Source organism: Geotrypetes seraphini, chromosome 5, assembly GCF_902459505.1.
Source record: "Geotrypetes seraphini chromosome 5, aGeoSer1.1, whole genome shotgun sequence".
NCBI classification, from domain to species: domain Eukaryota; kingdom Metazoa; phylum Chordata; class Amphibia; order Gymnophiona; family Dermophiidae; genus Geotrypetes; species Geotrypetes seraphini.
In genome coordinates this window covers 39,607,800-39,630,318 of record NC_047088.1, presented here as the reverse complement: position 1 = coordinate 39,630,318, position 22,519 = coordinate 39,607,800, and the positions used below count along the sequence as shown (strand labels likewise).

The 22,519-nt window shown below is 42.4% G+C and overlaps 1 protein-coding gene across 3 annotated transcripts in view; it reads right to left on the bottom strand.

The window, feature by feature from the left end:
• The window catches only part of FGF13 (fibroblast growth factor 13), a 562,033-nt gene extending 560,306 nt beyond the window's left edge, over positions 1 to 1,727 (bottom strand). For all 3 annotated transcript variants that reach the window (XM_033945624.1, XM_033945623.1, XM_033945628.1), the window contains exon 1: positions 1,559 to 1,727. The gene's annotated coding sequence lies outside the window, so the exon portion shown is untranslated. The remainder of the gene's footprint in view (positions 1 to 1,558) is intronic.
• Between the last annotated feature and the right edge of the window lie 20,792 nt (positions 1,728 to 22,519).

The window sequence follows — 22,519 nt, the reverse complement described above, 5'->3', positions numbered from 1 at the left end:
CTGCTCACGACACTCATAGGGCACTCCCTGAGCTAATAACCACTATTGCGGTTTAGTAAAAGGGGAGGAGGGGGAGGAAAAAAAACCTATTATAGTTTAACACATTTACAAAACTTAATAACTTGAACCTATTACAAAAAGAAAATAAAACCCAAAAAGCCTTCCTTTTTCCACACACATAACGGTACAGTATTTCTGAAATAGACATCAATCAGGAGCTGCTTTGACACACTATCTGGCGTATCAAAGCAGCTCCTGATTGTAACCATGACTTTAGTACCAGGAAGAGGCGGTCGGAAGATGTGCCTGGCTTCGTAAGTACAATTTAAGCACCCGCTGGCACCCCAGCTGCCCTCTACTGCCTTCGATCAGCTGAAAAACCGTATTCGCGGTTTTTCAAAATTCGCAGGTGTTCCTGGAACGGGGAATACTGTAAACCACTTTGATAGTACACACAGAAAATGTAGTATATCATGTTCCACTCCCTTTCTTCACTAGTTGCAACAACCCCAGACCACCTGCACCTTGGCTTATTTTTTTAAGAATTCATATTTCGCATATCCTACAATTCTATGCAGATTACAAATTATTCAGGTACTCAAGCATTTTTTCCTAGCTGTCCTGGTGGGCTCCCACTCTATCTAATGTACCTGGGGCAATGGGGATTAAGTGACTTGCCCAGGGTCACAAGGAGCAGTGCAGGATTTGAACCCACAACCTCAGGGTGCCAAGGCTGTAGCTCTAACCACTGCACCACACACTCCCACATTCCTTTGTCATCAGCATGAAGAGTTACCATAGCTGTTCTTTCCCCATCTTTGTTCTCTTTCCAGTGGCTCCAGATGACTCCGGGTCACCATCATTTTACTGTATGGTTGACACAATATAATGGTGCCAACCTTGGGTTATCTGGCACCATTGTGAAATAGATGGAAAGGTGGCATCAGGAATGGGAATCGGGGTTTCACTACTGTGGTGCGTTTAGTTAGTGGGGCCGGTGACCACTTCCATTCTACGCACTAAAACTTGTGCACACATTAAAAAGAAATAAAAATCTCTACTAATTAAATTTAAAAAAAAAGAAAAAAAGCCCAACTCTTGCACATGCCTAATATCCACTCCCCCTTCCTTGTCAACAGAGGGCACTATTCTACTCAAGTCCCAACAATTCTGCTCACATCCTTCACTAATACTTCATTCAGTGATCACTACGGTCTTTCCCTTGTGCTTCTCTTAAGCAGCCACAACGTGCAGTTCAAAATAAACCAACCAGACAGATGCCACTAAGGAAGAAGACTAAGCGAGAATCGGCCACCATAAAGTCTCCACCGAGTCCAGCAGGGACGGGCTTTTAAACACTGCGTTCAGCGAGCACATTTCCCAATCAGAGGCTCAAAAGCTTGAGGATCTAAAGCCAAAAAACCCCAAACATATTGGACCATTTCTGCATGGTCTGATTCTTATCCCAGAAAACGGCATGGTATCATTGATCTGTCATTCTCCATGTAACCCATTGCCACATCCTTCCGGATTTCAGCCAGCCCCTCTGTTCACCTACCTTCAGTGCAGTCAATAGTAAATGAATCCCATTTCGACCGGTACCTTATCCCAAATCAGGGCTATGTGATCACATACACCATTTAAACAAAATCCTCACATGTCAGGAAAAAAAAAATCTACTGAACAAACATGAGGCGTTTTCACCAGTATAGATAAGAGTGGCAGGGGTAATTACTGGATGCAGGAGTTAAAGAAGTGGTAAGTCACAGGATCTATATTGCTTCTATTTTTAGCGGAACTGAATTCCTCTCCACGTTATTTTATTTTCCACATTGCTCTAACGTAAGTGTAGAAAACAGCTGTGGGCAGATCATCTTACCAGGCGAAGGCTCTCCTGGGTGAAAGACACGCTTGAAGGAGGGCTAGGCAACTTGGTTGCTCTTTAGGGCTGCATTTTCTTAAGGAGTTAATTGCGGTTTCAGCTTTGACAGAGATGCACCCCCCAAGGTCTCGTCGGAGTTGGATGGGAGATGGAGGATGGCAATAAGATGATGACATAGGTGTTGAAACTGGCTGTGGTGCAATAAACGCTCTCTGCAGGCTTCCCAGAACTTAGCGCGCGACCTGGGCAGAAAGTGGCATGGGACACGGTTCAAAATGTGATCCAGGGACCTGGGATTCTTTGATTTTTCTCTGTTTTATTCTTATTATTTTTTTCAGCACGCTCTGTTTCTTTCTTATATATATATGGCTCCTTCTTTCTTATATATATATATATATATATTTAGGGCTCCTTTTATCAAGCCATGCTAGCGGTTTAACGCGCATAATACCACGCGCTAAACCACCGGCCGCGCTAGCCACTACCGCCTCCCTTGAGCAGGCGGTAGTTTTTAGGCCAGCGCGGGGTTTAACGCATGATGAAAAGTCGCGCGTGTTAACCCCCCTAGCCCGGCTTCATAAAAGCAGCCCTTAATGTCTGACTACTGGGATATTAATTCCTTTTCTAGCTTTTATGCAGAACCTGACTTTTGGTGCAGGAAGAAAACCAGATTTAAATACTTAGGGGAAGGAGAGGGGGAGGAGATCTGTCAGCCTTTGCGTTTTTGTAGTTCTGGCTACGGTGAAGTATTATTGTTTCTGTTCCTTGTATATTAGCTATTTAGCTTCGGTTCACGGATACACAGAGGTATGAAGTATAAAGAGAGCAGCTCCCCCACTCCAGCATTTTGGGAATGAATGCAGTTGGTTGTAGCAATGCCGTGGCAAGATGTATTTATGAACAACGAAAGGGCTCCAGATCCCTTTTCAAAATGTTTATTGAAGATAGAATTTTGGAAAATTCTGTTGCACATGTGAAATCAACATGCCCATTGTAAGTAGAATACATCATCCCTCATTTATTCTTTACTTAATAATGAGTCGACCCTTGTTCCCAAAGCCAAGCAAAATAATCTCTCTCTCGTTTTTAATCTCAGGTGGCCAAAACAGGCGGAGTTTGGAGAAAAGCATTCTTCTACTGCTATTAATTATTTCACAGCGCTGTACAGAGTCAATAAAGAAACAGCCCCCTGCTCGAATGTCCTTACAAACAAAATAGACAAACAGAATGGCAGGGTAGGGCTTACAGTTACATTCTGTTGATTCCCTCCAAAACTCAGCTAGAAACCCTGATATATGGATTCCTATATAAATAGCTCTAAATAATAAGTGACTGTTATTGGATTTATTCTAGGTTTAGAAGCAAAGAGATCCGAAATGTAGCACAACAAACAGTTTAGATTTTTTTCTAATCATAAGTTATCAGAAAATAGAAGGTTTTTTTTATAATCCAAAATTTTAATAACACTTAATACTTAATATGTTTGCACAATACAGTTTAAGCACAGTGGTTAAAAAGAAAGCAATGCTCTTTAATATACAATGAATAAAACCTGCAAATAAAATACATTCAGAGCCCATGAAACCCAAAACATGGAATATTATCAAATACTAAACTAAGCTAAACTAAACCTTGGGTTTGTATACTGCATCATCTCTACATTCGCAAAGCTCGACACGGTTAACAAGGGTTAGGGTAGAAAGGAACTCCAGTGAAAGGAAAAGACAAAATGAAGAGAAAATTTAGGACAGAGAGAGGAAGAGTTACATTTTTTAAAATAACCAGGTTTTCAGATGTTTACGGAAGAGTTGGAGGGAGCTCAGATTCCTAAGAGGGGAGGTAAGATTGTTCCAGAGCTCAGTGATTCTGAAAGGGAGAGAGGAACCTAGTTTTCCTACAAGGGAAACGCCTTTTCAAGAGGGAAAGGAAAGTTTCAGTTTTGGGGTAGATCTGGTGGAATTGGGGTTAGAGGAATTCCAAGAAAGAGGAATAAAAGGGGGGAGAATGCCGTGTAGGATCTTGAAAGTAAGGCAGGCACATTTGAAGTGGACTCTGGAGATTATCGGGGGCCAGTGGAGCTTGGACAAAAGTGGTGAGACGTGGTCAAATTTGCTTTTTGCGAAGATAAGCATAGCAACGGCATTTTGAATCCGCTGGAGTCTTTGAAGGTTTTTCTTTGTTAGGCTTAGGTAGATAGAGTTGCAATAGTCCAGTCTGGAAAGGATGGTGGATTGGACAAGGACGGCAAAGTGTTTTTGATGGCACTTTCCTTAGCATGTGAAGGCTGAAGAAACATTTTTTTATTAGGGAGTTGAGGTGATCGTTGAAGGAAAGTGTAGAGTCAATGATGACTCCCAGAATTTTACTTGAGTATTCAAGATGCAGGGTGGGGCCAGAGGACAGTGGGATGGAGTTGGGCAGTTGGTTCAGTTTTGAGCCGAGCCAAAGAAGTTTTATTTTGGATTCGTTCAGTTTCATCTGCACAGTGTGGGCCCAGGATTGAAGGTTCGATATACATGAGGATATGTTCGCAGAGAGGTTGGTGAGGTTCCGGTCGGTCTCGAGGAGAACAAAGATGTCATCTGCGTAAGTGTAAAGTGTTTCAAGTGGGGAGAGATGGAGGAGTTTAAGGGAGGACATGTAAATGTTGAAGAGGATAGGAGAGAGAGGTGAGCCTTGTGGGACTCCACATATCGGGTTCCAGGGGGAGGAAGAAGTGCCCTTCTTGTTGACTGTGTAGGAGCGGGAGCGTAAGAACTTTGAGAACCAGTCAAGGACTGTGGAGTTAATGCCTATCTCGGTGAGTTGGTAAATTAGGATTTCATGATGGACGACATCAAAAGCTGCAGAGAGGTCGAATTGAAGAAGGATGGCGAACTTGTTGCGAGAATGGAGATGTTGAACTTTTGAGATTAAGGAGGTCAGAAGACCACTTAAAATAAAATTTCCATCCAGGTCAAATATAACATTAAAAATGAGAAACCCAAAACAAAATTCAATACTAAGAATTGCTATTTGCATGCAAAATTATCCAAATAACCCTAAAATAGAGTATTAAATATTAGAGATTTGTTTAAAAAGCCAAGTTTTAATTCATGGTCTCAAAAGAACTAGACCTTTAGAGACTGATGCAGAGAGATTTGTACTAATATATATATATAAATAACACCCCCATAATAAAAAAATGGAGTATTAATATGGACACAGGGCAGAACCAGAGTCATTAACACCCCCTCACTCCCTTTTTTTACAAAACTGTAGCGCAGTTTTTAGCGCCGGCCTTTGGGGTAACAGCTCCGAAGCTCATAGAATTCTTATGAGCATTGGCGCTGTTACCGCTGTAGCCAGCACTAAAAATCACGCTATGGTTTTCTAAAAGTGTGGGGGAGGGGAGGGTAAATGGACAGAAACACAACATGATTGGATAAATTGTTTGCAACTTTATTAGATAATTGACAGAAGAATCCAGCTATGTGCTGAAAACTTATGTCCTAATATATCTTATCCCCCCTCCCCCAATGCTGGAAGAGGCACCATCTGGATGTATCAGTCCACAGACTACATGGAGTCCTGGGCACTCCAGGATTAGCAAAACCCATCTTAACTTACTCACAGTCACCGTTAAGTTCTTCTGGGGCAGCCGGTCCTCTCCTCAGCTATGATTTATGGCTATATCACATGTCAGCTTGGCCCAGAGAGCCAGAGCTAGTTCTTATCCAGGCTACTCTGAACAATTTAAAAAAGGCACACGCACATAAGCCACAGTTAAATATTAGGAAACCTCTGACCTATCTCCCTATCCATCAAGCTTGAACCCTCCACCGTAATGTACAGTAATCACTCTCTATATAAATATTCTCTATCCCATTATTATTATATCAATGTTAAATAAAGCCGTTATAAATCAACATCAACAATGCACTCATGTAAGAGCAATATTTTTTTTTAAAATTTTTAATTCTTTCTTAGAATAAATTCAAAATACAAAAAATTATTGAAATCTTGCTCAGTGACAAACATATTCCATAATTATAGAATTCAATATATAACATCAAAACAAAAAGGTAAAGTGATTTTAAATAGCCACAGACCCTATGACATGTATTCTGAATTAAAAGGTGATGTTAGAAAATTCTAGGTCTCAAATATCTATTGTGCACGTCAGCCACAGCCTTCTGTAAAGATTTCCAATTTTTAATCCACATTCACTTGGCTACTGGCCATTATTCATCACCTAAATAGCAAACATTCGAGTGGACATTATACTCACTAAATAGATGGATATGAGTTAATATAGCCAAGGGAACACATTGGATCAACAGGCAGTCTTCCAAATAACTGCCTGTTCAGGCTAGATATAAGACAATTTCTAACACCAATCATCAGGGGAGTGTGTGGCCCAGTGGTTAAAGCTACAGCCTCGGCACCCTGGGGTTGTGGGTTCAAACCCACACTGCTCCTTGTGACCCTGGGCAAGTCACTTAATCCCCCCATTGCCCCAGGTACATTAGCTAGATTGTGAGCCTACCAGGACAGAAAGGGAAAAATGCTTGAGTACCTGAATAAATTCCTGTAAACCATTCTGAGCTCCCCTGGAAGAACAGTATAGAAAATTGAATACATAAATAGTGTGAAAAGCTTCAGCCTCTGGTAACCAGAGCAGATAGTGATGTCATAATGCTTCATTCCATCAATGCCTAAGAACCAGCCTCAGCAGTGATGTCACAATGGCTTGACTGTCCTTTACTTGGCTCATCTTTACTACATTTTGATTTCTAGAGTGGTGCAGTGGGTAAAGCTACAGCCTCAGCACCCTGGGATTGTGGGTTCAAACCCACGCTGCTCCTTTTGACCCTGGGCAAGTCACTTAATCCCCCCATTGCCCCAGGTACATTAGCTAGATTGTGAGCCCACCAGGACAGAAAGGGAAAAATGCTTGAGTACCTGAATAAATTCATGTAAACTGTTCTGAGCTCCCTTGGGAGAACAGTATAGAAAATTAAATAAATAAATAAAATTATTTCAAAATATAAACAACTTGGTCCTGTTTCGATTAACAGTGCCTAGAGGACTGCACCTAGACAAGTTCTACGTGGAACTCAAAATTACTTAATTGGCATGTAATTGAAAATGCCAATTAAAAAAAAAAAGTAAAACGATTAATTAAAGTTTTGTGCGGAACTTGGCCAGATGCCTAGCAGCGCCTACCTGTACTTCCCTAAAAGGAAGGTGTGGCTAATGATGGAGAATGGGCGTGGAATGGTTTAGGCATCAGCAGATGCGATGAACTGCTGGGACAGGAGATATATAGGAAAATCACAGTTTCTGCCCCATCTGCCTCTTCCCTGCATGAAAAAGTACAGGATTCTGTGCAGATTCTACATTGCACAGCGAAGCTATATTCTCCCAGGAGCAAAACACAAAATAAACTCCAGTTATTTTTGCTGAGTATATTATGCTATGTTATCACCTTTGACACCTCTAAAGGAGGAAAAACAGCCTCAGAAGCTGTGGAGAAAACCTCACCACGGCTATGAAGGAAAGAGAAACATAGAAACATAAAAGATGACGGCAGAAAAGGGCTACAGCCCATCAAGTCTGCCCACTCTGCTTACCCACCCCCTGTCTATACCCTAATGACCCAATTTCCTTATCTTGACCCTCGTAGGGATCCTACATGGGTATCCCATTTATTCTTAAAGTCTGTAAATGTACTAGCTCCCCTGCAAACTTCTAGCATTGGCCAAAAAAAAAACCCCTCCTTTCCTTTAACTGCAATAGTGCTGCCAAACAGATTACATAAAAGATATAAATTGCTGGATTGCCGATCTTGTCCTCTATATGCATCACGGAAAATGATATCCCAGAAGCAACCATTGCCATCTTTGTTACGTCTAAAAGGACAAACATTATGATCCATTCACCTTTTGTGGTTCCCCACTGTATATTTTCCTATAAAACAGCAAAAACAAAAGAGTCTTTTAAATAATGAGTAATTCTCTAAAATGAATTAGGAGAGATGAAATTCTTATTTTTCGTTTTCTGTTCCTTGCTTCTCATTTACCACATACTCAACTGTAAGGAATCCCAGTCAACCGTAAGGTTAAACCATCTTATTTAGAAGGGGCTTTCTAACCTATTCAAAGCCCTGAATCCTTGTCCATGTGTTAAATTAGACATTTGGTGGGTTGGGGAGAGGGGGAAATTCATTTGGTCATGGTGGGTATAATTGAGTGAATAGAGCTGGTAGTTAACAGTGAGGACCTACTGCAGCCCCGCTTGGGAAGTCAAGCAGCAAGGGGGTGAATGTTGTCGCAGTCTTCATAAAATTACGAGCTGGGATACCTTTTACAGCTAATCCTTGGACACACTCTGATTGGGCTGGATTAGGTTGGAGATAATGTCATAGTATGGTAGCAGTTTGGGAATTTATTACTCCACCTTGGAGGTCTGGGTAAGGGATCATTTTATCTTATGATGTATGGGGTTACAGGAGATTCAGGAATCTTCATGCAATGATGCCAGGAAATTATAGTGTCAGTTTGTTCATCTTACCGGAAAGCTTAGCACAAGGGTGGAAAACCATGATCTTTGAGGGCTACAACCCAGTTGAGTGTTCAAGATTTCCACAATGAATGTGCAAGAGATCTATTTGCATATAATGGAAGACATACATGCAAATCAATTTCATGTATATTCATTGTGGAAATCTTGAAAACCCGACTGAGTTGTGGCCCTCACGGACTATGGTTGCCCACTCCTGGCTTAGCATCCCTGCATGAGGTTGTGGACAGTGGTGATCTTATAGCTTTCTGAACATATTATGACTTGATTATCAATGACTGGATAAGTGGACAACTGTGGTAGCAGATATATGTGAACCAGTAGCCTTTCGAAGGTTTGCTAAGAGTCATTTTTTTTGGAACTTTAAGTGGGATATTTTGCCTGTGTTAGGGTAAGGGCTATGAACAAAAGTGAATCCACATTGATTTATGATGTTTCTAAATTATGATCTATGTTATTGCCCTGTAAATAAAGCGTCTGCATTTTTTTGCCACTCAAAAGTGTCCAGTCAGTGGTTTTGGAGGGGGAGGGAGTGATATGATTGTCAATGTCAATCAATGTATGTCCTGGTTGAGCAGCTGTGTTACCTGTTAATATGGGAATTGATGCATGTGCGGCGTTAACACTTCTGCTAAAGAAAACATCAGTAGCTAACAGAATGATGTAGATTAGAAAATGGGCAGAGCAGGCAGAGATTGGGCAGTTCATATGGAGGCAGTCACCACACATTAAGTGTTGTTCTGATAGATAATACAGTTAATACCACCTCAGTAGTTGCATCACATTTGCAATGAAGTTCACATGCAATTACCAACTTTTTCTGTGTTAACCGTATTGGAAGGTGGCAATTATTAATAGCCAATTGTAAAGTCTTGCTGTAGTTTAGTAAACAGGCCACTTAGAATTTATGGAGTACCTTCACATGGAAGTATCTTAAGTATTGCATTCATTCAGATCTAGCAGAATTTGGAAAGGCTCAAAGAGTGACCAAAACGATAAAGGGGATGGGGAAAGACCAAAAAGGTCAGAGCTCTTCAGTTTGGAAAAGAGAGCTGAAGGGGGATATGATGTCTACAAAATGCTAAGTGATGTAGAGCAGTGATTCCCAACCCTGTCCTGGAGGAACACCAGGCCAATTGGGTTTTCAGGCTAGCCCTAATGAATATGCATGAGAGAGATTTGCATATGATGGAAGTGATAGGCATGCAAATTTGCTTCATGCATATTCATTAGGGCTAGCCTGAAAACCCAATTGGCCTGGTGGTCCTCCAGGACAGGGTTGGGAACCACTGATGTAGAGAAGGTAAAAGTAAATCGATTTTTCAGTCTTTCAAAAAGTATATAAACCAGGGGACACTCAGTAAAATTACATAAGAGTTGCCATACTGGGACAGACCAAAGGTCCATCAAGCCCAGTATCCTGTTTCCCACAGTGGCCAATCCAGGTCCCAAGTACCAGGCAGAAACCCAAAGAGTAACAACCTTCCAAAGCTGAGATTGTGATGTCATAATGCCTCATTCCACCTAAGAGTGCCTCATTAGTGATGTCACAATGGCTTGATTATACTTGGCTCACATAAGAATTGCCATACTGGGACAGACCAAAGGTCCATCAAGCCCAGTATCCTGTTTCCCACAGTGGGCAATCCAGGTCCCAAGTACCAGGCAGAAACCCAAAGAGTAACAACATTCCAAAGCTGAGATTGTGATGTCATAATGCTTCATTCCACCAATGCCTAAGAGTGCCTCATTAGTGATGTCACAATGGCTTGATTATACTTGGGTCACATAAGAATTGCCATACTGGGACAGACCAAAGGTCCATCAAGCCCAGTATCCTGTTTCCAACAGTGGCCAATCCAGGTCCCAAGTACCAGGCAGAAACCCAAAGAGTAACAACATTCCAAAGCTGAGATTGTGATGTCATAATGCCTCATTCCACCTAAGAGTGCCTCATTAGTGATGTCACAATGGCTTGATTATACTTGGCTCACATAAGAATTGCCATACTGGGACAGACCGAAGGTCCATCAAGCCCAGTATCCTGTTTCCCACAGTGGCCAATCCAGGTCCCAAGTACCAGGCAGAAACCCAAAGAGTAACAACCTTCCAAAGCTGAGATTGTGATGTCATAATGCCTCATTCCACCAATGCCTAAGAGTGCCTCATTAGTGATGTCACAATGGCTTGATTATACTTGGCTCACATAAGAATTGCCATACTGGGACTGACCAAAGGTCCATCAAGCCCAGTATCCTGTTTCCAACAGTGGCCAACCCAGGTCCCAAGTACTTAGCTAGATCCCAAGTAGTAAAACAGATTTTATGCTGCTTATCCTAGGAATAAGCAGTGGATTTCCTAAAGCCATCTCTCTAATGGTCTAAGGACTTCTCTTTTAGGAAATTATCCAATCTGCTAAATTAACAGATTTTCTCTGGCAACAAATTCCAGAGTTTAATTACACGCTGTATGAAGAAATATTTTCTCCTTTTTTTTTTTTTTAATCTACTATTTAGTAGCTTCATCACATGTCCCCTAGTCCTAGTATTTTTGGAAAGAGTGAACAAGCGATTCACATCTACCCTTTCCACTCCACTCATTATTTTATAGATCTCTATCATATCACCCCTTCTCCAAGCTGAAGAGCCCTAGCCACTTTAGCCTTTCCTCATAGGGAAGTCATCCCATCCCTATTATCGTTTTTTGTCGCCCTTCGCTGTACCTTTTCTAATTCCGCTATATCTTTTTTGAAATATGGTGTCAAAACTGCACACAGTATTTGAGGTGTGGCCGTACTATAGAGCGATACAAGGGCATTATAACATTTTCATCTTTGTTTCCCATTCCTTTCCTGATAATTCCTAACATTCTATTTACATGTAAATACTTTTAAAACAAACAGAAGGAAATATTTTTTTTCACTCAAAGAATAGTTGTTGCCAGAGGATGTGGAAGCAGTGGTTAGCGTACCTAGGTTTAAAAAAGGTTTGGACAAGTTCCTGGAGGAAAAATCCATAGTAATGTAATGTAATTTGTAATGTAATTTATTTCTTATATACCGCTACATCCGTTAGGTTCTAAGCGGTTTACAGAAAATATACATTAAAATTATAAGTAAGAAAGGTACTTAGAAATTCCCTTACTGTCCCGAAGGCTCACAATCTAACTAAAGTACCTAGAGAATAATAAAGAAGTGAAAAGTAGAGATAGAGGAAAAATAAGAAAATAAACATTCTAACAAAACTGTATTGAACTATGTACTTTGTAAGGTAGAAGAGAAGAGAGAAAGGAATAGATGCAGAAGGAGGAACCGTTGAACAAAAGAATTCTGGAGAAATTTAAATGATAGAAATAGAACAAAACAAAAACAAGTGGCAAAACAATGAATAAGATTAAAAATAATTCATAAACTGGAAAAAAAAGAAAATTAAAACATTGTCTTCAATCCACGGTTTCAGCTTCAGTGATGAAGTGGAGCAAGTAAGTTTTGGAGGAACGATGATGTTCCCAGAAAAAGGACTTCTTCAGGTAAGAGATTTGGTTGATAGTCCCAGGATGCCCATGTCTCCTCCTCTGCGATGGTCTCCTCCATGCAATCCTCCCCACGACACACTGCCCGTGCTCCAGCCGCTACCCTGAACGGCTGCTCCAAGGAGACTGCCCTAGATGAGGCCTGTGGTGACTGTAAGAATTCCTCTTCTGCGGAAAAGCCGCCCGGTTCTGATTTTGGTGTGTGTTGGTGCCGCAGGAGCTGGGGCTGACAGGGAACCCCTGCTTTGCTGCTGCTGCGTTCCTCACAGCGCACGGATTGTGCGACACCGGCGAGAAACTCTGGAGAAAAGCCGGGCTGATGGACGCTGGGATTTCGGGGCAGAAGTTCTCAGACTCCGGGCCGGGCAAGCGTTGAACAGGCCGCTGCCGCTGGAGCCAGGTGCGCAGGAGACAGGCGGAGGCAGCGAAGAGGACCACACCGACCATGGGGCGCTGAAGCTGGACACCGGGGGCGAGTTCCCCACTCCAGTACGATCCATCAAGCACATCTGGACAATGGGTCTCGCGGGAAGCTCCCTCCAGCTCCTCTAACTGCAGGCCATCGACCGCAGCGCGGCATCTGCGCTGCTCTCGCTTCAGGAGCCCGGCTCGATCGCTGCCTCTGACCGCCCGCCCGAGATCTGCCATCTCCCTTTCTGCTCCCAAACAGGGGCAAACTGCAGCACGCAGCCGTCAGCACACAGGAGCAAAGGATTCAGACCAGGTCCTCCACAACCTCAACCAGAACAAGGTCTCAGTCCGGTCTCTCCCAGCCGCCACCACAAAGTCCATCGAACTACAAGTGCAGGGCCCCTCAATTGCTGAGCTGGATCCAATGGTCAAATCATAAAAACAGTAAGTAATTTGAAAAATAAATATATAGCAAAGGAAAAGAAACTCAGAAAAAGAAACTAAGATCAAAGACAAAAGCAAAAATTAGAAATCAACAATAAAAATTATAAAAGGCAAAAGAAAATAAAAAAATAAAAAAGTAGTCGGAAGGAGACGGAACAGTAGATGACTTAACTGTCCGCCATCTTGTTAGTCTGCTATTGAGATAGACATAGGAGAAGTCGCTTGCCCTGGGATCAGTAGCATGGAACATTGCCACTATTTGGGTTTCTGCAAGGTACTTGTGACCTGGGTTGCACATTGTTAAAAGCAGGATACTCGGCTAGATGGACCATTGGTCTGACCCAGTATGGCTATTATTATGTTCATATGTATTATAGATGCTAATTCACATCACTGAGTTTAAGAAGAGTGGATGAGAGGATTGAGGTTAAGAAACTAAACACGTGGATTCAGATCTATACTCTAATCCAGGGATAGGGAACTCAGTCCTCGAGAGCCGTATTCCAGTCGGGTTTTCAGGATTTCCCCAAAGAATATGCATTGAAAGCAGTGCATGCAAAATAGATCTCATGCATATTCATTGGGGAAATCCTGAAAACCCGACTGGAATACGGCTCTCGAGGACCGGAGTTCCCTACCCCTGCCTGACCATTAGGCTATACTGTTTTGCTATCTGCTCACTAATTATTTCCATTTCTGCAAAATGTGTGGGGATTTCCCATATATTTATTATTGTTCACATTTCATATACTTACTGTTGCTCACCCTTGCTTCTACCTAACAGCTCAACTAGGGTTTGTATTTTCCTCTTAAAATTTATGTAGTCTCTTGTTTTGGTATTTCTGTTTTTAACCTTCTGCCCTTTCCAGCTAGAACAAAATGCTGCAGGCAGCTTAATTGCCACTGAACCAAAATTCCCTCACTTCATCTAACAATCTCCAATTCGCATATGTTTCAGGCTTAAAGCATTGTCCTATTTGACTGTCCATGGGCGTAGACTGGCCTGATTTCAGCCTTCTGTCTTACAGTGCATTGCGGTGTGCTATTGTCATTCTTAGAACGGTCATATGCTAAACCGACCTTGCTCTTAATAAGTTCAGCAGGTTTTCATTTCACAGGCCCTCTGATGTCAACACTGCTTTGGCTGTTACAGCAAATCATTGTCATCTTAAATCAAATCTCTGTTTTTTTCCAGCTTTATAATTTCTCTTTCCACCTCTGCTCTACTGTTTTTTCTCCCCTTTAAATGTTCTGTTCTTAAAATGCCAAAATAAAAGTCCATCTGCTAAAACCACCCAAATCCTGATATTAGAAAGTCAGAATTTGGATGTTTCTCACTGAAGTTCATCCAAATAGCAAGGGGGGAGTGTTGTGGGTGTGTTTTGGACAGGACTAGGGAGCACTCGGAGAAATTGAAAGGGGAAAGGTTTAGAACAAACGCCAGGAAGTTCTTTTTCACCCAGAGGGTAGTGGATACATGGAACGCACTACCAGAGGATGTGATAAGCAGGAGCACGCTACAGGGCTTCAAAGAAGGTTTGGATAGGTACCTGGAGGACAAAGGGATTGAGGGGTACAGATAGGAGTAGAGGTAGGTTATAAGAATAGGATTAGAGGATTAGAGGTAAATTACAAAATTAGTCTGGGATTACTGTTCAGGCGATAGGCCTGATGGGCCGCCGCGGGAGCGGACCGCTGGGCAAGATGGACCTCTTCTTATGTTCTTATGAGAGGCACCTTCTTATGTTCTTATGAGAGCCCAAAAGCAGGTCATCCAACAGAGATTGTTGAAGGGGAAGAAACGTCCATGTTTAATTTATAACCTTTTTATTGAAGAAATTAGTAAATCAGTAAATATACAATACAATACAATAAAATAGCCATTAAATTAAAATTTATCATATTAATTTCCATCGAATATCTTTCATTTCTTCAAAATATATTTCCAAAATACCCATTACATCTCTTAATACCCTCCCCCTAATTCCTACCCTCTTCCCTTTTCCTACTGACCTCACCCCCCTATCCTCCCCCCCAAATTTAGTTTATAACTTTTTTATTGAAAGAATCATACTAAACCCCCCCAAACCCAATGAAAGTTGACAAAAATAAAGAATAATAAAAGTAAAGAACTGGAATTTTAGATAAATAATCATAGCTTCAATGTAAATCATTAAGATGTTTAAAAAGGACATTTTGATCTAGATCTGTTTCATTCAGGTCTGAGTTACAAACGGCTGCTCTAATTAAGCAGTTGACTACAAGAGAGATTAAAGCATGACCCCCCTTCTTAATCCCCCAGTGGCTGCTGACCCCCCCTACCTCTCCCCTGAAACTGAAACTGAAAGGGAAAACCAGGATCTATAGCCTTGATTCTCTAACCAACACCGATTTCATTAGGCACCAGTGGGCACCCAAGCTCAGTACAAACTGCTGTTTAAATGACTAATTGAGTTTCAAGATGCCTACCATCACCTAAAAAATCAGTGCCAGACTCGTGCCTCCGTAGGCGCAATTCATGACCAAGATAGGCACCAGAAATGTAGGCCTGGGAAACCCTGACCTATATTTCCGGCGCCTATCTTTCCCAGAGGTTCAATTCTCTACACGGTGCCATTGCATGATTGATACCCAATTGGCAGCACTCCTCACTGACTTCACCCAGTGCTTGAAAGTGGCTTGTATCAAACTTATTTCTATCTGTCATTAAGTAATAAATATCCTTCTTTTAAATTTTATTTAAACTTATTTGTCATTCATTTTCTCATTTTTCTTTTCTTTATATCCATTCATAAAAATTGTAAAAGCACTTAGCTTAATGAATCTGTTGTTTAGTGTACCGCCTCCCATCAACCCGTTTCAGATCTTCTTCAGGACGGGGCAAGTACTATCACTGAATCTGATAGGTTTCACCATTTCATTCATCACGCGGCCTTTGTATCACTTTCAAGCACTGGGTGAAGTCAGTGAGGAGTGCTGCTACACTGACATATATTTATCAGAGTAGCGTTCTGAGAGGTGTCAGGTCAAAAGCGCGCTGGGACAAAGGTGTGCGCAGACAACTGAGCGCAACGCGGAGGCGTGCGCCGAAGAAAATGTTTTAAAGGGCTCCAACGGGGGGGTGTGGGAGGGAACCCCCCACTTTACTTTATACAGATCGCTTCATGTTGTGGGGGCGTTGTGGGGGGTTTGGGGGGGTTGTAAGCCCCCACATTTTACTGAAAACTTTACTTTTTCCCTAAAAAACAGGGAAACAGTTAAGTTTCCAGTATAATGAGGGCGGTTACAACCCCCCAAACACCCCCACAACGCCGCCGCGATCTATATTAAGTAAAGTGGGGGGGTTCCCCAACAAAACCCCCCGTCGGAGCCCCTAAAAACACTCTTTTTCTTCAGCACGCGCTTCCATCTTGCGCTCAGTTGTCGGCGCGCGCCTTTGTCTTCGGCGGTTTTGTCTATGAACCGTTCTGAGATATCCCCAGCTTGGTATGAGAATTTAGTAGTTCTTTGCAATCTTCAATATATATGGCAATTTAAATTACTTGGACTCTTATTAATCAATTGCCATTAGCCTGTGTAATAGCTGAGCAATCTACAAAGGGCTACTGAAAAGTTCTCAGCCCAACAACAAAGTTGGGGCAGTCTCCATCGAGGGCTATACCCTTAGGGCTCCTTTCACTAAGGTGCACTAGCGTTTTTAGCGCACAAAGCAGATTAGCGCACGCTAACCCTGCGCTACGCGGCTAGAACTAACGCCAGCTCAATGCTGGTATTAGCGTCTAGCGCGCCAAGCATTGTAGCATGCGCTATTCCATGCGTTAAAGCCCTAACGCAGCTTAGTAAAAAGAGCCCTTGGTAGTAGTCTAGTGATTTTCCACTTTTTTTGTTCTGTCGAGGAAAATACAGGGCCAAAAAAGTGGAAAATCAATGGAGACTGACCCAACTTAGTTGGTTGGGCTGAGAACTTTTCAGCGGCCCCTCAAACCTATAAAATGTAGGTAAATTGTTGATGTAGCCCACGCGTGCATATTTCCATCAACAGCAATTAGATGCTGCATTTGTTAAGCGTATCCTGAAATGAGAAATGTCATAATTATAGAATGATATTTATGCTCCTGTTTATGTTTTCAAGATAAATGTTTGAAATAATTATATTTCTGGTGAAGGAGAGCAGCCAGGTTGCCTTTTCCCCTGGCTTTCATCCCAGGCTTTGCAAGACCAGATAGCTGCTGAAACACCCCCAGGGCAGCTGAAGCGCAACAAATTCCAATTTCTATACTGAATTTATGAGAACAAAAATGACAATAAATACAAACATCAGAACAAGAAGCCATGAATCCCACCAAAATAAAATTAAGGATACTTAAGTTAGAAAATTCAGAAACATGTGATAGTTCCTTTTTCTCCCAGGTAGTCAGTTCATATTTAGAAATCTGACAAACAGTATTCCACAATATATTATATTATATTAGAACTAGTTTTTTAGCCCGTTACATTAACGGGTGCTAGAATAGATGTGTAGACTTAGGCATTTCTTTCTTTCTCTCTTCCTGCCTCCTTTCTTACTTTGTATCTGTCTTTCTATCTCTCTCCCTGGCCCCCTGTCTGTCTTTCGTTCTTTATGTCTCTCTCCCTGCCCCTTGCCTGTCTGTCTGTCTTTCTTTCTCATGCGCTGAGACAATTCAGCTCCAGCCCTCTTCTCCCACCTATCTTTAAATCACTCCTTTTCCCTCCTGTTAGTCGTTTCCACCCTCCCCAGCCTGAACAACCGCCAACCACAGTCCAGATGCTGAGCGTCGGTATGCCTGCTTCCCTGTTATTATTTTTGTGCCCTTCTTGGTCCTTTGAGTCATACACACATATGGATACCTTTGAACTGTGTAAAAATAGTGTTAGACGGAGTGAGGGCGGGAGGGGGGAGTCACTGCTTTGGCGGTCGCCACTGGCTATGTGCCTCCGTGCCTCCGCATGCACAGTAGAAGGAGCCAGCGTCACCGAGGGAGGGCGATGAGGAAACCGCCACTGGCTCCTTCTACTGTGCATGCGTGGCATGGAGTTTGAAGTGCGCATGCACGCTAAGGGTTTTATTATAGCGGATGTTATCTGAGTCTTTGAAGGATAGTAAATTGGCAAGATACAAATTTTTGAATAAAATGAAAAATTAAATCTAATCTAATCCATTCTAGCATTTCTGAATTGCTATGTCTAAACAGGTTCAAATAATGTGGGGCGCAAATAATAAATAGCGTAAGCTAACTGCTTGAACATCTTGGTAAGCCAGTATTTTGTATTTTTTTATGTGAAGCTTAGGAAGCTGCGATGTAGCTAGTTGTAATTATTTATTGCAGCACATCTAATATCCCTGACCCTGAGGAAGAATGAAACGTGTCGGAGGGGATTGGCGCAGTAATGTTCTGAAGCTAACCCCCCTCTTCAACGAAACCGCACTAGCAGTTTCTAGCGTGGGGAGCCGCGCTGAATGGCCTGCGCTGCATCCGACGGGAGCAGCATGGGTCATTCAACGCGGCTCTCTGTGCTAAAAACTGCTAGTACAGTATAGCAGAAGAGGGGGTAAGTTTCACTTTAAATTAAACTACTTAAATTATTATTAAGTCATTTTAGGTGTAAGCACTGTCACCGTGGCAAATTCATGAACTTAATTGTCAGACCTCATATATAGAATTTAACCTTAATTAGTTAATGCACAGTTAATACGTAAGCCCTTAACAACCCACCACTTACCTTGAATTCCGGAAAAAAACTTAACACGTGTCTCTTCTCTCTATTGCCACTCTCCTATCCTTCAGGCTTAAAAATGTAACTTTAAAGTCACTAAAGTCAGCAATCATCACTGAAAAATATGGCAGGAGGGAGGCCCACTCACTCCTGCCATCGGCCCCTCTCCTCCCCCCTCCCCCAACGAAACAAATGGCAGGAGGGATGCCCTCTCCCTCCTGCCAGCAGATAGCGGACATCTTCCCCCTCCCCGTACCTTTAAGTTGGGAGCAGGAGGGGTGCTCTGTCCCTCCCGCTCCTCCGGCCTCCTCCGACGCAATGCGGGCCTTAAGCCATGCCCCGGTGCATCATGTGATGCACAGGGAAAGGCCTAAAGCCCTGATTGGCTCATGTGCCTCGGGCTCCTCCTTTGGGAGGGGCCTAAGGTGCCTGAGCCAATCAAGGACTTCCTTAGGAAGGAGTCTAAGGAAGTCCTTGATTGGCCATTGTTTTTGAGGAATATTTTATGCCATGCAATTTTTAAAATTTGTTTTAGCTCCATATTAAAAAAAAAAAAAAAGCCTCAGGCAAGCCATTTAAATGGTTAGTAACTTCTTCTGGTTCTTTAATTGGCTTTAAATCTCAGGCCCTACATTCCCATGCATGCAGCTGCAGTGGGGATTAAGGGCTAGATTCACTTACCCCCATTCCGTGTCCAATCCATGCCCGATTGCATGCAACCCGATGAATTCACAAAAGACCTGCATGCAAATGGGGATGATCATTGACACGCCTCCCCACCTACCGCACGGATCGCTAGAGAGCAATCCCAACGTATGCGCAGACCATCTGTAGATGGTGTGCGCATGCATCTAAGAGCCGTCAAAGCCGCAATTTTTATTTTTTAAGTTTTACTAACCCAGTGAGCCCGTGGTTTTAACCCACTTTAAACCCGTGGGTTAAAACCATGGGCTCACAGTGCGGGGAAGGGCAGGAGAGTCGTGGCGGGAGAGATTTGGGGCAGAGCAGGGCGGTGATTCGGGGCGGCAGGCAGGAGAGATTCGGGGCAGAGCAGGGCGGCAGGCAGGAGAAATTTGGGACAGAGAGATAAATATTCGGGGCAGCAGAGAGCAGGGTGGCAATGGAGCTGGAGAGTCGGAAAGGACATTTGCGACTGGTCCCTAGCAGTCGCTTCTTGTGTTGATCGGTCAGCCCAGTCAGTTTGCTAGATTTCTTTAGTGAATCGGGTCCCTGCCTACTTTACATGCCGTTCCCTTCATTTGCATGCGTGGATAGAATCGGATTGGCAGAGAGGTAAGTGAATCGGGCCGGAGTACAATTGGGTCGCAAACCAATCGGTACACGATCGGTTTGCTTAGTGAATCTAGCCCAAAGTCAGAATGATTGAAACAACCCTGCTCGCAGAGCTAGCTGGTTGCCTTAGTTTTATTGAATAAAAAACAACCACCACAACAAACAAACCAAACTTTGATGTCATCAGCTATGCCTTTAGTATTTTCCATTATGTTAGTATAATAGATTGCCCTTAGGATCATTTTGTTCTATAACAAGAACTGCTGTACATTGCTCAGTGGGGTATACTGTTTTTCCTCTCAGCTGCGCTGCACAATTCCATCCGTTTGTTATGTACAAAGACTGGGAAACTCCAAATTAGAATATGTTACCACACACAGCCATTTCCCTCAATTACATAGGTGGCTCAGAGCAAAGGAAAAGAGGTGAATAAGAAATGACGGTTCTAATACAAGTGAATCATAATGTATGCCTGCCACAAAAGAAAATTAGCAAAGATGACAGCTGGCAGGTTTATTTTATGCATTCTTAGCCTTTTGCAACACCTGCTGTAGCCCAATTGCAAATACGCTCAGCAGTTGTAGAAAGGCTTTTGAGTATTTTGATGTCTACCGCGAACCCCTCCTGTTTTTGATTATGGTAAAAGCATGACTCCAGAGCTGTGAGCTGCTCTGTATTCATAGTGTAGCCAATGAGATTCAGAGAGACTACTACAGACTTAAAGGGATGGGCGGCTCTTGGCACAGGGAATGCTCCCGGTCTAAATAGGATTGTTCCTTTAAACCAGCTGGATTGCATTTCTAAAGCCTCTTGGATTTCCAGCTTATCTCTTGTCAATATTCCATGGTGTTTTTCGGCAACTACACTTTCTACTGGGCTTCATTTCAGAACACTTCAGTTAGTTACAGGCCGAGGATCTGAAGTTAGGTTTTCATTTTCCCATCAAGCTGAGGCTGTAAATTTCCAGTGATAAGATTTCTCCTAAAGTAACAGTTTAACAGAGGAGCTAAACGACAAAGTGATCTCTAATATAATTTTGAATTTGGGACCCTGAATCCTGGCACCATTACAACAAGCGTCCATTTAAATGGTATCCCTTTGCTATGAATTTGATCACTAAGAAATGAACAAAGGAAATTGAGATCCCAGAACCCAGTTCATATTTTATAAAATCCCCAGCATGGGAGGATTTCTGCATAAGGCTATAATAAGTTTAAAGGAACATTAGAAACATTGGGCTATTTATTTTCCATAATTTTATTTTGAGATGACAAGAAGGAAAACTAAATTTAAGCTTTGAAGAAAAGTCATCAATCCCTCCTCTCCCCTCCATCACTGGCACTACAAAAAGAAATAAAGGAGATTTTTTTTTTTACTAAGCTATGCTAGCAAATGGGCTTAGCATGTGCAAAAACGCTGGACTTTCCCACACACTCCCCCCCACCCCACCCCCACACACACACACACACATTGCCCAGACAAGCATCATTCTTTGACATGATTGGTTCTTGAAAACTAATGGCAAGTCATTTTATTTCTATTTTTTATGCAATAGTTATCCTACCTTGAGCAACAAAGCAATCAAGACTTTGTTACCGTTTGGATATTCTTATCTTTGCGAATTTGGATTTTCAGCTCTGACAGAAATTAAATCGAAAAAAAAAAAAAGAGAGAGAGAGCGACTGCAGATGGTAGATGATGAAATGCGTGTTTGCTTGTAGACTATCGAGATGCATTTTGAGTTAATTTGCTCTCAAAGACAAGCACATCCATCGCATTGATTAGCAATTCTATTCTATCTACTTTACCCCCCCACCCCCCTTTACAAAGCCGCACCAGTGTTTTTAGCGCCAGCCACTGCGGTAACAGCTCCGACGCTCATGGAATTCCTATGAGCATCTGAGCTCTTACCGCCACGGCCAGCGCTAAAAACACCAGTGCGGCTTTGTGAGGGAGGGGGTTCGTTTCACCGTTGTCACAATTATCCGTACATAGCTTAAAGAACTTAATATAAATAACTCTCAGTTTTAATTTTTTGTTGGTTTTCCAATTTTATAATTTCAATTATAAGGTGCCGTAAAAAAAAAATGTGCTCTGTTTAGTGGTGCCGGCTGCTAAAAAAGTTTCAGAGACACTGGTTTTTATGACTATCCCCCTATTTTACTAAGGTGCGCTAACTGATTAGTGTGCACTAATCAAATTAGCGCATGCTAAACACTAATGTGTCCATAGACTAACATGCATGTATTAGCGTTTAGCGCATGCTAATCGGTTAGCACACCTTAGTAAAAGAGGGGGTATATGGCTGTGTGCTTATGTTATTATTAGTGTGTGGCCATTAAAATACAATTAATGCAGGAGCACTTATGTAGCACTATGTAGGAGGTGCTAAGGGCTCCTGTTTTAAGCCAGTATTGTTCTGTTAGTAGGGTTATCAAATTTTACTTTAGTAAAATCCAGACTCTTAGACCCGCCTCCAGGCCTGTCCAGTTCCACCCATCCCCATCGGTTACACCCCGTATCTGTTGGCATGCATTCTATCAGGGGTGTCCAACCTTTTGGCTTCCCTGGGCCGCACTGTCCGAAAAAAAAAAAATGTTTCTGGGGCCACGCAAATGCTGCAGCAAGACAGAGGAGGGAGCCGGCAAGACGGTAAAC